This window comes from Euprymna scolopes, chromosome 12 (assembly GCF_053919585.1).
Source record: "Euprymna scolopes isolate OS-2025 chromosome 12, ASM5391958v1, whole genome shotgun sequence".
Classification (NCBI taxonomy): domain Eukaryota; kingdom Metazoa; phylum Mollusca; class Cephalopoda; order Sepiida; family Sepiolidae; genus Euprymna; species Euprymna scolopes.
In genome coordinates this window covers 148,467,511-148,482,215 of record NC_136493.1, presented here as the reverse complement: position 1 = coordinate 148,482,215, position 14,705 = coordinate 148,467,511, and the positions used below count along the sequence as shown (strand labels likewise).

The following is a 14,705-nucleotide window of genomic DNA, read 5'->3' as shown; positions in this document are numbered from 1 at the left end:
CCAGATGAGCATTGTCTGAAGATAGCGGTTTCAATCCTACCCAAAGCCGGCCAGAGGCTTACTTGACCAAAACGTGGTGAGACAACAACAACTACGGATGGCAGTAATTGCTGAGAATGCAGTTAGGAGATTCGAAGTTCCTATCCATCGCAGTTACCACCTGACGAAGGACAGAGGAATAGTTGGCCGAAACGTTATGAAAACAACAACTAATAAAGATAAAAAAAAACAACAAATAAAGATGAGAATGATAGTCCGAAATAAAAATAAATTAAGACCCGCATCTGTTCACCAACCCCTTCATGACATGTAAGTTAATCAACTTATTTTCCTCACAACACATAATCAGAGGCTGAATAGAATCCGGTAAAGGAGATCAATAATAGGTCCCCTTTGTTTCGATGCTGTTTTGGTCTTCTGTAAATAAATATTATGCTCTAATTTTTTTTTATTTTCCTTAATAATTGAACACTCTGCTGGGGTTCTCTCTCACCAAACTTACAGCCATACTAATGAATCGTAAATGACGAAACATGTGCAACATCATACAGTGCAACATAGACTACGATGTATTGTAAACTGAGGCATATGAGCTTTCTTCTGGTGCACTGCGATGTGTCCCCAACTAGAGCAGGCAATCAATCGATCTGACGTCGGGTCACTCTGCTAGTATTATGTGTGTGCGTGTGAATAATATATATATATATATATATATATATATATATATATATATATATGTGTGTGTGTGTGTGTGAATAATGTGTGTGTGTGTGTGTGAATAATGTGTGTGTGTGTGTGTGAATAATGTGTGTGTGTGTGTGAATAATGTGTGTGTGTGTGTGTGAATAATGTGTGTGTGTGTGTGTGAATAATGTGTGTGTGTGTGTGAATAATATGTGTGTGTGTGTGTGTGAATAATATGTGTGTGTGTGTGTGAATAATATATGTGTGTGTGTGTGTGAATAATATATGTGTGTGTGTGTGAATAATATGTGTGTGTGTGTGTGTGAATAATATATATATATATATATGTGTACGTGTGTGTGAATAATATATATATATATATATATATATGTATATATATATATATATTATGTGTGTGTGTGTTTAAGGTAGAAAAGGGTAGCAATTCAAGCCATTTGCTTTTAAGCGTTCGTAGGAATTACTCATTATTGAATCGCCTCACATTTAACTTATGGAAAATAAATATATACTTTTCTATGGGCAAAAATGCACAATTATCGATTTATTGCAATAAAACTTAAGAAGTAATAGTTGTATCTCTTTATAATATTCCATCTGTTTTTACCCGATCGCACATCCATAGTTGTTTCACGTCGATCGTTCGCTGTGTGGTAATGTAACGCTTAGAGCATGCGTAGCTCTCGTAATGGATCTTGCGTTCAGATCTTTTCTATTCAGTTGAGATGTCGTCGGTGTGTGTTTTTTACCTCTCAAATATTTCTCCTTGGTTTGCTGATACCCAAGCGGATCTAAAACGAATTCAGCCACCTTCTTTTTGCGGAAATTAAGGTAATCTTTGAAATTTTACATCCTTTTTTTCTAGTGCTAAAAAGCTATAACCGGTGTGCACGTACAAAGTGGTCACAAAATGGAGGATCTGTTTATGTATAGTTATATATTGGCAATCGGACCCCCTTTTTAATACAAGAGTGTTTGCTTATGCTTTTTTACATTTTTTATTTCGTAAAGTAAGATTAATATTTTTTTTGCATTCGTAAATAATTACACGAACGAAGAATTTTATTTGTAAATCATATTTTGCGATTTAAATTTATTCTTAATTGCACAAAATGAATCTATTTGGTTACTGACAGCAACTGACGAACGATTAAAATCATTTGTTTATTTTTCTGTTTGTCATTAAATAATGAGTATACCCAATAATGTAATATTTTTTGTGAAGTTTTTATAAATTTATTTTATTTTTTGCATAAAACAAAACAAAATTAAATAAAATGGGTTAATAGTGTTCCCTTCCTCCTCTCCAAAAACAAAACAAAATAAAACAAAACATTAACGGTGTCATTTTTTATTTACGGATGGACAAACGTATTTTTGTTCCGTATAAAAATAAATAAAATAAAGATTACAATGCAACAGAAAAAATACTTTTGTAAGGGGGGGGATACTTATAATTTATAAGTATCCCCCCCCCCTTACAAAAGTTATAAAGAATGGTGACTGTTTTTTTTTTTTTAAGATAGGTTTTTAAAATAAAAGTTTATTAAATTATGTTCAAGTACAGAATAGTTACAAAACGCCCCCTCCCCATGTTAAGAATAGATTTCTAAATAATAGCGTTATTATTTCAGCACGATCCGTATTCTGCATGAATTACAAACGAAGAAACTTTCAAATATTGTCTAAATAAAATATTACTGAAGCCACGATTTTTAATAATATACTTTGAAATATTTATACTATTTTTATTTTAAAAACATGCATGGATAAAATTCAATAAAATAATAATAATAAAAAAATACTGACTTTATTAAATGACTATAACTTTTATTTTATATAAAAACAAATAAAGCAAACTCTGATTGTCATTATTACCCAGTTGGCCATCCGTATTTTTTAAATGGGTCAACCACGTTTTATTTATAAAGTGCAATTGTAGGGAAAAGAAATAGTGTTTTTCTTATTTGCAATATTTTTTTTTATTGATGCAACTTTGAAAATCGTTTGAAAAGATAGCATTAAAAAAATTTTTAATTGCGTATATGTAATGGTTTAAGAATAGAAGACAAAGCTAATATTTGTCTTTCTACTATAGATTTGAGAGGAATCTCCGGAATAGAGGCCGCAGGCCGCACTACTTTTTTAAATGCCAATTTTAAAACTAAAAATAAAAAAAAAAAATACAGATTATCGCATTTTGAGCACGATTTTCGAAACTAAATAATATATAAGGGTAACGTTTAACCATTTACCCCGACGCTGTCAACTGAAAAGTAAAAATGATTTTTTTCTTTTTTATGCAATTGTATGCATCAACACCCGTGAAATTCCTGAAAAATAACTAAAAAAAAGAAAAGAAAAAAAAAAAACCCGGTATATATGCAGAGAAGGTGCCATGCTGATATAATAACGTTATTTAGAAATCCATTCTTAACATGGAGGAGGGGAGGGGAGGTGTTTTGTAACTATTCTGTACTTTCACCTATATCGTAAAAATTGAATTTAACTTCAAAATACTATTTTTAAAAAATAGCACGGTACCTTCTTTGCATACGTACCAAAACCTTTTTTTTTTTTTTACTTCAAGTATTGCATGTATGAGGAATTTCAAATTCTCGCCCAGTTTTTGACCACGTAGCGCAGGGTTTTTTTTTTTTTTATGCATTTCCGAAATGGTCCTTCGTTTTATTCTAATCTCTATAGTCAGGAAGTGGTTAACATTTTATGTTACATTTTTTTTTTACAGTAAAGTCACCCCCCCCCCGCCTTCTAAAGTCGAAACTATTTTATTAAATGTTTAATCTATTTTCAGGGTGTTGAAATAATCACACGAAGAAAAAATCTCATTTTTATTTTTCGGTTGACAGTAGGTTACTTTTATTCCACCGTAGGAAGATGTGATACAAGGTTTAAAGGTGGGGCGAGAAAAGGAGAAGCACTCTGGCATTTTAAAAATTGCCTGAGCACCCCCTAGGGTAACTTCATTCAGTAAGCAGTAAACGGTAAATTTTTACATTAACTACAAATCACCGTTCACATTCGAAATGTCAACTACCTTAGGTTTTCAGGTATTCTAACAACGAATATCATCACAGTTAAATTTGGGGCTGATAAGTAATTTAACAGATATGAAAATATTTGTTATCCAACGTAAAATCTAATGTAATCCCTGGTAGCTATTTTGTTTCCACAACAAAGCAGTTAGTAATGCGCATGGAGCGGTTGGGGTGTTTATTCCGCCGAAAGCCGTTCTTAACATGTGGAGGTTGGGGGTGGGTGCTTATTCTGAAAGCCATTTTTTACACAAATGCGCATTATTAATTCCTTGGTTGCGAAAAAATGACTGCCAGGGATTACATTAGCTTTTACGTTGGATAAAAAATGTTTTCATATCTGGTAAAAATCAGCCCCAAATTTAACTGTAATATTCGTTGTCAGCATACCTGAAGACCGATAGAAGTCGACATTTCGAATATGAATGGTGAGTTGTAGTTAATGTAAAGAATACCCAATAAACTTACTCCACCCAAAAGATGAGACAATGACCTGGGAGGGTGGACCTCCTAGGACTACCCAGAACCACACCTCAACTCTACAGATGCAAGGTCATTCACTGCTCAAAAATGGCCAAGACTCTCTTCGACTGATTGTCGAAGACGTATTTTCAACTGGTAGGAATATAACCTATTTAAGCTTGAGGACAAAAAGTAAAAAATTATTCCGCAAACAATTATACTTTATATTCATTTTAGTCAATAATTTATAATTGATATTTCTGCATTATAGCATCCATGATAAAACAAGCCACCAGCCTATGTTAAGACTGTGTTTCTAAGTAATAACGTTATTATTTCAGCACGGTTGTACATTTCAGAAGTCGTACATTTTCAAATACGATTAATTTATTTTAAACTTTTAATTTATTAAAGAAACTGTTTTCCCTTGTCTCATACAAAACTCTCCTAAAATGAAAATAAGTAATGGCCTTCAAACATTGTAATGGTTTGCTGGGTACACTATAATGCACAAGTGTCTTATAATTTTACACTTGAAGACTATTCACTTGCTGCATTTGTGATTAGCTTGCTCAGGTCCTTCTAACTCTTGTGTTTGAATGAGGCCCAGTTCGAATCTAGGAGACCACCCTCCTGATATTACCTCCTCCTTTGATATGAGGGAGGGTTATTGCCTGAGGTGTCTCAATAGGGATTGCCGAAGGTTATTTTTATAACTTTGTAAAGTGGCACCAAACCTATCCTTCCCTCTGCCATGTTAAACTGACTTCATGGCCCAATTTATTTGTAACTCATGAGGACAGAGTTAGGTACACACTCATTTTTTAATGTGTGAAAAATCCAACTCCCCCCCCCCAAAAAAAAGGACCACCCTGGATTGGAACAAGAATAAAAATTGACTGTTTATAAAAACTCTCCTTGGCTGACCAAAAATAAAAGGTAAAGTGTAGTATCAGAACAGATACTACACTTTGCTTTATTTGTAGAAAAATGTTACATTTTGTAATAAGTCCTTCACTCCGAACTTCGTTTTCTTTTTCACCCAAAGGCAAAGATTAGCTGAGATGAAAGGACTATCAGCTGTTTGATGAGAAAAAGAGGAGATTTAAAACGAATGAAAAATATTTGATTCCTTATGGAGACAGTTTCTAACAAGTATTTGTTGCCATTGACTTTGTTGATGTCTGGTATCTGCAGGGAAGCAGTGTTATCCACAGGGAAGCAGTCAATCTTTCACTGATAAGTTCTTGGAAAGAAACTTTCTTCATGGAAATTCTGCCTGATGCTAAGCATACGGAAGAAAAAATTAGTTTTATTGTGGTGAAAGACAAGTTCTTACTGTTAATATCTTACAAGAAATGAACAAGAAATTAGAGCTCAGGCAAGCACGATGGAAATAAAAATAGTGTAAAGAGTGACGAATAATGTCATTTCTGTGAGAAATCGAATGTAGAGGAGAAAAAGATAATTTCCTTACTAGATTACAAAGTCAATTTTGTATTCTAGAAAGTCAAAATGTAGTCTCCTGGGTTGCGCCTCCTCAGATGTGGGTGCAATATTCTATTTTAGGACCTGTGTCGCAGTGGTTATAGTACTTGGAAAAAATCAGTTGTAAAAGTGATATTCTCCTGAAGGTTCAATTCTCAGTGTGGGCAACTGAAAACTACAATTGCAAATTACTTAGGACCTCTGTCCCGCCATGGCTGACAGAATGAGAGCATGCTACCCCATGAAGTAAATAATAATTATTCAAAATTTTGTCAGATTCTCGAGTTCGACAGAAACATTCCTGAGTTCTACAAGATACACTTTAAGAAGGTCGGAGGTTACATCGACCGAAACGTTGTGAAAATAACACTAAAGATGAGAACAGTAGTCCAAAGAATCAAAATAATAAATTCATAATGGATTGCATTCGTAAACAATGATTGGACGAGAGTAACTCCAAATGGAATTGGAGAAAAATCTGAATTATGTTATGAAATTAAAAAAAAAATATTTAAACCTGAAAAATTTACCTTGTTTAATTTTCAAAATCAAACCCAAATAGCATTTAAACTGACAAATCAGACTTTGCTTTTGACCAATTTTCATTTGTTATTGTTGTACCATGTTATTAGCGATCTGATAATGTACTTCATTACACGTTATTTAAAAATTTGCTGAGACATTTTAAAATGCTTAAACAAAGACAAGATTTTCACAACGAAAATTTTAAGAATTCAGTGGTGATATAAATTTTGTCTTGCAATGATATCGTGGGGCCTGGGTTGGTGTTTCCAGAGCATGCTGTCTGAAGATATCGGCTTCCTGACTTAAATGCACCTAATATTTGTATTGTTGTCTCTTTCCTTTTGCAAAACTCAACCATGTTCTGCAAGCCAAAAACAAGTTTTCTCTGCAAAACAACCAAACCAAACACAATGAATAAATATTTGAAGATATAAATAACTTGAAGCATAAAACCTTTTCCCCAAATGACTTGTTTGGTATTAAATAACCTAAAAAAGGGCTGATATGCCGTAAAACAATCAAACCAAAGCTATGCATTCATAAATGGCAGACGACATCTTTATTTCAGAAAGAAAAAAAATGAGATCATTTTATTTCGTATGAATCGTTCATTTTATTGTTGGCATTGGTTTCCCGGGTATTTTTCGTAGCCTGAGTTCTTTTTAGAAAGATGTCAGGTACATCCTAAGTGAAAGTGATTTTTGTGGAACAAACTGGATTCGAACTTGGAACAACCAGGTCGTCAGTCTGTGTCATTAACCACTTAATCACAAAGTAGTGTTGCTATGGAGTTTAGGGTTTAAATAATGGACACACAAGGTTTTCATTGCTTACCGTTTTTTTTTTTTTTTTTTTTTTTTTTTGCAAAGGAGTCACCATTTATCAAGGCCCGAAGGCCATTCAAGGATAAGGGTTAATTAATGTACAGTAGTTAATGGGAAAATGTTTTAGTAATCATTAGTAGTGAGAATTGGGTAAATTGGATTACTTAAGGGGATGGCTCATCAAGAACTTGTTCACAACCATATTGTAGTCAATTGAAAAGCAGGAAAACGAAGCAGAGCTCCATAGGCATGCTGTTCTAAGAAAGAAACTTTGTTCATGGAATCTACGTCAGGTTTAGGCAATTAGTTCTGCTAGCTATTATGATTTAAAAAAATAAAATAAAATAAAATATAGATATTGCTTAGGTATAAATTTATATAATATTCTGCTTGTACTTCCATAGTTGGTTTGTATTGTTACCCTTTGAAAAAGGTCCAATAAAGTTTTTGAAGGTCAAACTGCTTCAAAAAAGACCAAACTCATGAAATTTGGCTTAAAAAAAAACTCCAAACCAATAGTAACCTGCCATTGATGTAGCCTCGTTTTTGAATATTATTATAATTTTTTTTTTTCACTGGAGAAAGAAATCTGTGAAACGTTATGTTAAAAAGGGAACATTCGAAAGAAACAGGGAAAATAAACATTGTCTACCAAGAGATGCTGGACTAAGAGAGTAAATTAGATTGTGTGATTTTATTACTTGTATTGAACTATGCAGCACAATATTACTTTGAGTATTAGTATTTATTAATCTATCTGATTTGGGTCAGTTTTATTGTTAAAATTTTATAGAAATGGTAATAAATTCGAATATGCTGTGTGTTTTTTTCTGTTCAAAAAACTAATTTTTTGCGCTATCTAAAAAATATCAGTTTATGTAAACATTTGTTGATTAAATACACTTCTCATTTCATGGAATTTCCAAAGGTCCTGCTAGTATTATTTTGTAAATCAATTTAAAAATTAGCCTTTTTTTTTTTTTTTTTTTTTTTTTAAATACTTTTCTCATAAAATGCATACAAAAATCTGTAGTTTATATGTATGCAAATAAAACCACAAAATTAATACCAGGAAACTTTATTAAAACGAATTTAAAAAAAAAATCAGTACCTTTAATCACTTTGACAATCCTGTATTAACTTGTATTTTTCACTTTTAAACTAAATCAACCATGATTTATTTCACCTGTAAATCTGCACTTATAATATATTTTATGTTTTCTACCAGTGCAGGACATTCCTGGAAATGAGGAGTGTTTTGTCAAAAGAGAAAACATCACGACACATGGTGGATCAAAGAAAAGTTCAGGAACAATTGATTCGCATTCATGTATGTTTGGTGTGAGAAAAACAGGAAAGTGCTCTTCTCTCAAAACTTAAAAGTTTGCACGACTTGTGAATGCAGGGGTACTTTTGATGGTGGTACATGAATAGTAGATTGAAAAGGTTGTGACAAACTCTATCTATTGTATGTGCTTAGTTACAAGTTTGTCATAATGCGTTTGTATGATGGGGATACTATGATAATGCATTATATAAAATCCATTATCATAAAAAACTACCTATACTATTATATATACTATTATATTGATACGATGGTATATTATTGACATAAAATAACAAAATGTATAAACAGGTGAAAATCAATTTTTTCACTTTTTTTTTGAGAAGCTAAGTATTATTCAGGAAATAGGATTTTGTGCACAATGAGAGTGACACAACAGAAAGAATTGGCCCCAAATCTATAGTAGTAACCTCAATTGCTGGCAATTAATAACGGATCTAAAGAATTTCTGGTACGATCAGATCAAGCTCTCTGAAGATACTGGCCTCCTGACTTAAAATGTATCAAATATTGATATTGTTTTGTTTTTTTTCTTCTGTTTCTTTGCAAAACTCAATCATGTTCTGCAAAGTAAAAAAACAAACAAAAAAACAGTTTTCATCTATAAAACAACTAAACCAAACCAAATGCTATGAATAAATATTTGAAGATATAAAAAACTTGAAGCAAAAATCACTGGATTCAGCATTAAAAAATTCGACTGAAAAGTGTCGATATGCCGTGAAATCAAACTACCGAACCAATCTGAAGAATTTTATTAAATTAATAAAAAATATATAATTTTTAAAAATTGATGAAATTAAAATCTATTTTCTTGAATTCTGTAAAGTTTCCATGTATTTTTGACAATACAGAGTGATTCTGTACTTTTTTTGAACTAATGATTGCTTAAACTGTTGCAGACTTCTTTCTCTTTTTTTGTTCCACTGACCTTAGTCACTTTGTGTATGTTTTCGAGTGCTTCAGATATAGGTGAGTCATTGACCTACTAATCTCATTCAAGAGATGCCGGGCGTTTATGCAAATTCAATAAGCATTTATGCTCAGTCGGCACTTAATTTGCATATAGGCTGCAACCTAAGGTCTCTCCTCCTCGCCAGACTATTTCACCCCCTACAAGGCAAAGGCTTTATGATGTTGCCCTCCCCTCCAATAAAACAAAACTAATGACATAAGAATGATTATTTGTTGATTTTCAGATTTAATTAGTCTCTGCTGAACTAATTTGGAGTTATTTATCTCTCTCCCACGGCAGGTTGATGTGACAAAAGGGTCGGAAGGTGGGATTGAATAGCTAATGCCTTAAAGGAACAGCACTAGTGGAAGCCTCCGTTCAGTCTCGAAAGACAATGTATACTCCCTGTAACGACAGCTGTGCATGAAATTTTGAGGCAAGGGTTGCGCAATCTCCAACCACACCTCTCCTGAATCGGCACTGCTCGAGTCCAGTGGCAAGGAGAAGTCCAGGACGACAAGAAACAATGCTGAGATAAGCAGAGAGCATATGCAACACCTGGAATTCCTAAATAGTCACCCATTTTAGTGCTGACCAGGCTCAACGTTGCTTAACTTTTGTGATCTAACGGGAACCGGTGTGGCACTATAACCTGGAAAAAATCCTGTACAGTCTCATTGCCATTCACCAGAAGGGCTGCTTTAGCAATAAACTAACCCCCTTCTCAAAAAGAGAAGGCAAAGCCTGGGAGAATGGACCTCGTAGAACTGCACAGGACGAGCAATGTACCACAGAGAAAAAGTCATTTCCAAAATGCTATGTACTTTGTTGGTTTGGTGCTGGTGTTTGGGTTTCCCGTTTTAGTTGGAATGCACTAGATGCACCCATGACCCATTGGGTCATAACCATTATTTGTTTCACTTTGATTTTGTTTGAAAATTTTATTAACTCTAACATCTGTTAAGAAATTCTTCTTGCACATCATAATCATCATCATCATCATAATATTCGTTTTACATGCTGGCATGCGTTGGATCACTTTAAGAAATTGACTTCCAAACTTATTTCTGGCCAGAACTTTATCCCTCTTTTCCTGAGGTCCATATTTTTTTATCACTTTCTCTCGAGTTTTCTTAGCCTTCCTCTTTGATCCTTCTACCTCAATTGTTTTACATCTACTAACACAAGTCTAAAAATATCTTTTCTAAATCATCCTTGCAATATAGAAGTAAAAATATTTATTTTTCTATCTAATGTACTGACGTTTTTATGATGTGTAAAATGATCCAAGTAATTCTTTCTTTGAATGCCCAGCGAAGACATTAAGAAGGCTGCTGCAAAGAAGTTGGGCTCCCTCTACTGTGCTAGAAAAATAATCGCACCTGAGAGTATCCTGTATCTCTATAAAGTCACCATTTGCTCATGCATGGAATAATGTTGCCACATCTGGGCTGGGACATCTACCACTCGTCTTTCTTTCTCCTAGACAGCTTCAACCCTTCTCTCATCGCTGCAATGTTTCGTCCCTGTGTCTGTAAGTATTTTAACGAATGTGCTCTGATGAACTTGTAGCATTGGTGCCGCCTCAATGTAAATACCCCTCGACTAACCCGACAAGCAGCAAAGTCGCACCCCTTCACTGGAGAGGTTTCTAGATGCCGGAAAGCCTAATACTCTAATAGTTTTTTGTTGTTGTTGTTTTTTTTTTTTTTTTGTTAATAAATTTTCACCCCAAACAAGGCACAGTGCCCTTTTGAAGTAGGGGGCTACTATCAGGGACTTAATTTGCAGGGGCGTTATGAAGGGAGATGAGTAGCAAGATGTTTGTTCACATTACACTTAAACTTCTGCATATCAGTACAGTTGGGAAAGCAGTATCCCGGAAGAGAGTTCCAAAGACTTGCAGTTCTGGGGAAGAAACTATTAGAGTAGAAGTCTTTCTTACATTTGGGGATCTCTACTATGAAGGGGTGGAATTTAGCTGCTTGTCGAGTTTATCAGGGATATTTACGTTGAAGGGGTACAAGTGCTTGTAATTTGTCAGAGCATTCACCATTAAAATACTTGTAGAACAGGCAGAGGGATGCAACATTTTGTCGGTGGGACAGAAGCTTAAGCCTAAATGACAGTTCAGGACTTATCAGATTGGCGACTCTCTTTTGAACCTTGTCCAGGAGTGAGAGACAAGCAGCAGATGCAACAGCCCAAATGTGACAACAGTACTCCATATATGGGCGAATGGTGGCCTTATAGAGGTACAGGATACTTTCAGGTGTAAGTAGTTTTCTAGCATGGTAGAGAGAACCTACCTTCTTTGCAGCAGCCTTGGCAATGCTCTCAATGTATCTATTACAGTTCATGTTCCTTGTAAACGTTAGGCCAAGGAGTTTAAAGGAAGTACTTTCAGGTAATGTGTTCTTGGCCATTGCTATTGGTGGTAGAGAAGGTTTCTTGTAGTTATTGAAGGAAACAAGCTTAGTCTTGGCAGCATTGAATGTGGCCATCCATTTTTGTTCCCATTCCACTACAGATTGGAGGTCATTCTCTAGTGTTTCTGTTGTTTCCTTAGATATGTGTTCATTTGTTTTCCCCTCGTGCCTATTATAGAGAGTGGTGTCATCAGCAAATATACCCATCTCCAAAACAATTTTATCAGGGAGGTCATTTATGAATATCAGGAATAATAAAGGTCCAAGGATAGACCCCTGAGGTACTCCCGCATTTATATCATATTGTTAGAATGTACGACCGTCGAGGACAACTTGGATCTTTCTCTAACTTAAGAAGGATTTAATTATATTGTGTATTCTTCCAGTGATACCATATGATCTAATTTTCCTTAGAAGACCATCGTGCCATACCCTGTCAAAAGCCTTAGATATATAAAGGGCTACTGCTCTACCTCCCCTGTTTTGTCCAGTGAACGGTATATGCATTTAGAAATTACAGTTAAGATATTTGCTGTGGAACGGGCTTGCCTAAATTCATATTGTTTGTCAGTCAGGAGTTTAGCAGCTGTTAGGTGTTGGACTAGGGCTTGATTAATTAAGGACTCAAATATTTTGGCAAAAAGCGGGAGGAGGCTAATGGGGCGATAATTTAATGGGTCAGTTCTTTCACCAAAATCCTTGAAGACTGGTACCACAGAAGCGGTTTTTCCAGTAGTTGGGAAAGCAAGATTCGTTAAAGCATTTATTGTAAAGTTTGGAGAGAACTGGAGCAACTTCAGCAGAGCATTTTTTTAATAGCACAGCCATGATGAGATCGGGTCCACATGCTTTTGAGGTGTCTAGGTTTTTTATGATACCATGTACCTGAGAAGGGGTGATTTTCAAATCGTCTAGTGTGGCGTCTGTCCACAAAGGAAAGTCGGGGAGGGAGTGGTGTGCTGGGTCCAGTGAGGAGTTTGAGGCAAGCAGATTAGCCTTGTCTGTTGCTGTGCAAGCAATCTCATGATTGTTTGCTAGTGGGGGAATCGTTGACTGCCCATTATTTACTACACTGTTGTAGATTTTCCAAAAGTCACGGGTTCCTAATTTCTGTGCTTCGATGCGTTTTTTGGTGGTTTCAGCGTATTCTGTCTTAGCTGTCGCTATTTCTCGCTTACAAATAATTCTAGCTTCTATATATTTTTGTCTGTTTCTTCTGTTGGACTGCTAGACTTTGAAATTTTCTCCCGGTCTCCTAACTGTACTGATATGCAGAAATTTAAATGTAATGTTAACAGACATTTTGCTGCTATACTCTCTACACAGTGCCCCTGTAAATATGGTCCCAAATAGTAGCCCCTTACGTCAATATATTGGGGTGAACACGAGTGAAAAAAAAAATAATGATTTAATTAACACTTAGCAAAAGAAATACATAATCAAGACATAGATGATGGTGTGTTTGTACAGTTAATTACATTTTTTTTTTTTAATCTGTAAAGTAATATTGTCGGATTCTCAAAGTCAAACCTCAATAGCATTTAAGCTAACAAATCAAATTTTGTTTGTGTATTTGTTTTTAATTTAAAAAAAAATTTTTTATTGCTGTATCATGCTATTTGCAATTGCACACTGTTTCAAAAAAAACAACATTCAGGGAACATGACTGATTGGTATTTAATGACTTTATGGATCAAATTCAATGCAAATCTGAAATATTTTAATTTTCAAATGGGAGGTTGTGCCTATATTATACCCTAAAAACCCTTTCAAATTTTCCAAATTAACTGAAATTTGGAGAATAATTATTTTATTAACCTCCTCTTCTGGAGGTTAGACACGAGGTGAAGTTGTATTTTTGAGGAAAGTTGAGGAATAATTATTAATTGATGTCGATTACCTATTGTTAGAAATTTATTATGAAGTATTTCGCAAAAATTGGGGATATCTGACTTCAATAAAGAACTTCCGTTCCTTTTTTTATTTTATTTTTTTTACCCTTTTTGCATTAAAATTAATTAATTTGAACCACTTACACCTAGTAGCTCTGTTCCAAAATTCATTATGAGCAATTAAGTAGTTCATGAATGAACCCTGCATATACAAATATATAAATGTACAATATATACAAATATACAAATACATAAATATACCTAACTCTGCAAAGGGTACTTGGTTCTCTCTCTCTGCAAGAACCAGGACAAAAAGTGGGATTGAGAAGTCAGCACCCCTGGGGAGGGGCACTCTGATTTGCAAAAAGTACCTGAGAAGACCCGTTGACATTCCCTGGTAAGGGCGCCTCAAGCGATTAGCAATAAACTAACCCCTTCTCAAAGAGAGAAGGCAAAGCCTAGGATGGTGCACCTCTTAGAACTCCATAGAACTAGCATTACACCACAATTAACAGGAACCAAATCATTACAGGAATACTCTAATCTCTGTTGATTTTTGGGGGCTGAGGATAAAAATCCCTATCCGGTACTGCAGCGATAAAGTTAATGTCTGTCTGCGGTAAGTCACGTTAAAATGTTATTTCGGTAAATCTAAAAGAAAGGCGACTTGTTTAGTGCATAAGAAAAGAAATAATTACGAGTGCAAGAGAGGTTGGCCATTGGTGTTTGCTGCTCGTAATGGTGTCAGTTTTAGTTTCACCATCTTAGAGATCTTTCTGCTTGCATCTGCTGTCAATATACTTACCATTCAACATCGTTATGCGTCTCTATTTGCCTCCTCGTGAGGACCAAATTTGACAAAAGGTCCGTTTGGAATATAGTGAAAACCATGCTACTCAAAAGATACACTCTGGATTGGACCCAAAATAAAACTTTCCTCGGTTGAGAAGGCTTTCTCCCTTCCTCAAGGACAGAAAAGATGAAATGTAATATCAGAACAGATACTACACGTTGCTCCTATCCAAAA

The 14,705-nt window shown here is 34.7% G+C and overlaps 2 protein-coding genes across 3 annotated transcripts in view; one reads left to right on the top strand and one right to left on the bottom strand.

The window, feature by feature from the left end:
- LOC145291537 (transcription initiation protein SPT3 homolog) overlaps window positions 1-14,705 on the top strand; it is a 440,277-nt gene that overhangs the window by 28,085 nt on the left and 397,487 nt on the right. Inside the window, exon 1 of one of the 2 annotated variants that reach the window (XM_080137541.1) lies at window positions 1,272-1,533. The exons of the other annotated variant lie outside the window; for it this stretch is intronic. The gene's annotated coding sequence lies outside the window, so the exon portion shown is untranslated. Of the gene's footprint in view, window positions 1-1,271; window positions 1,534-14,705 lie in introns of those variants that run through there. 2 annotated transcript variants of the gene reach the window in all.
- Window positions 1-14,705, bottom strand: part of LOC145291535 (uncharacterized) — a 429,029-nt gene that overhangs the window by 175,480 nt on the left and 238,844 nt on the right. The window lies entirely within an intron of this gene.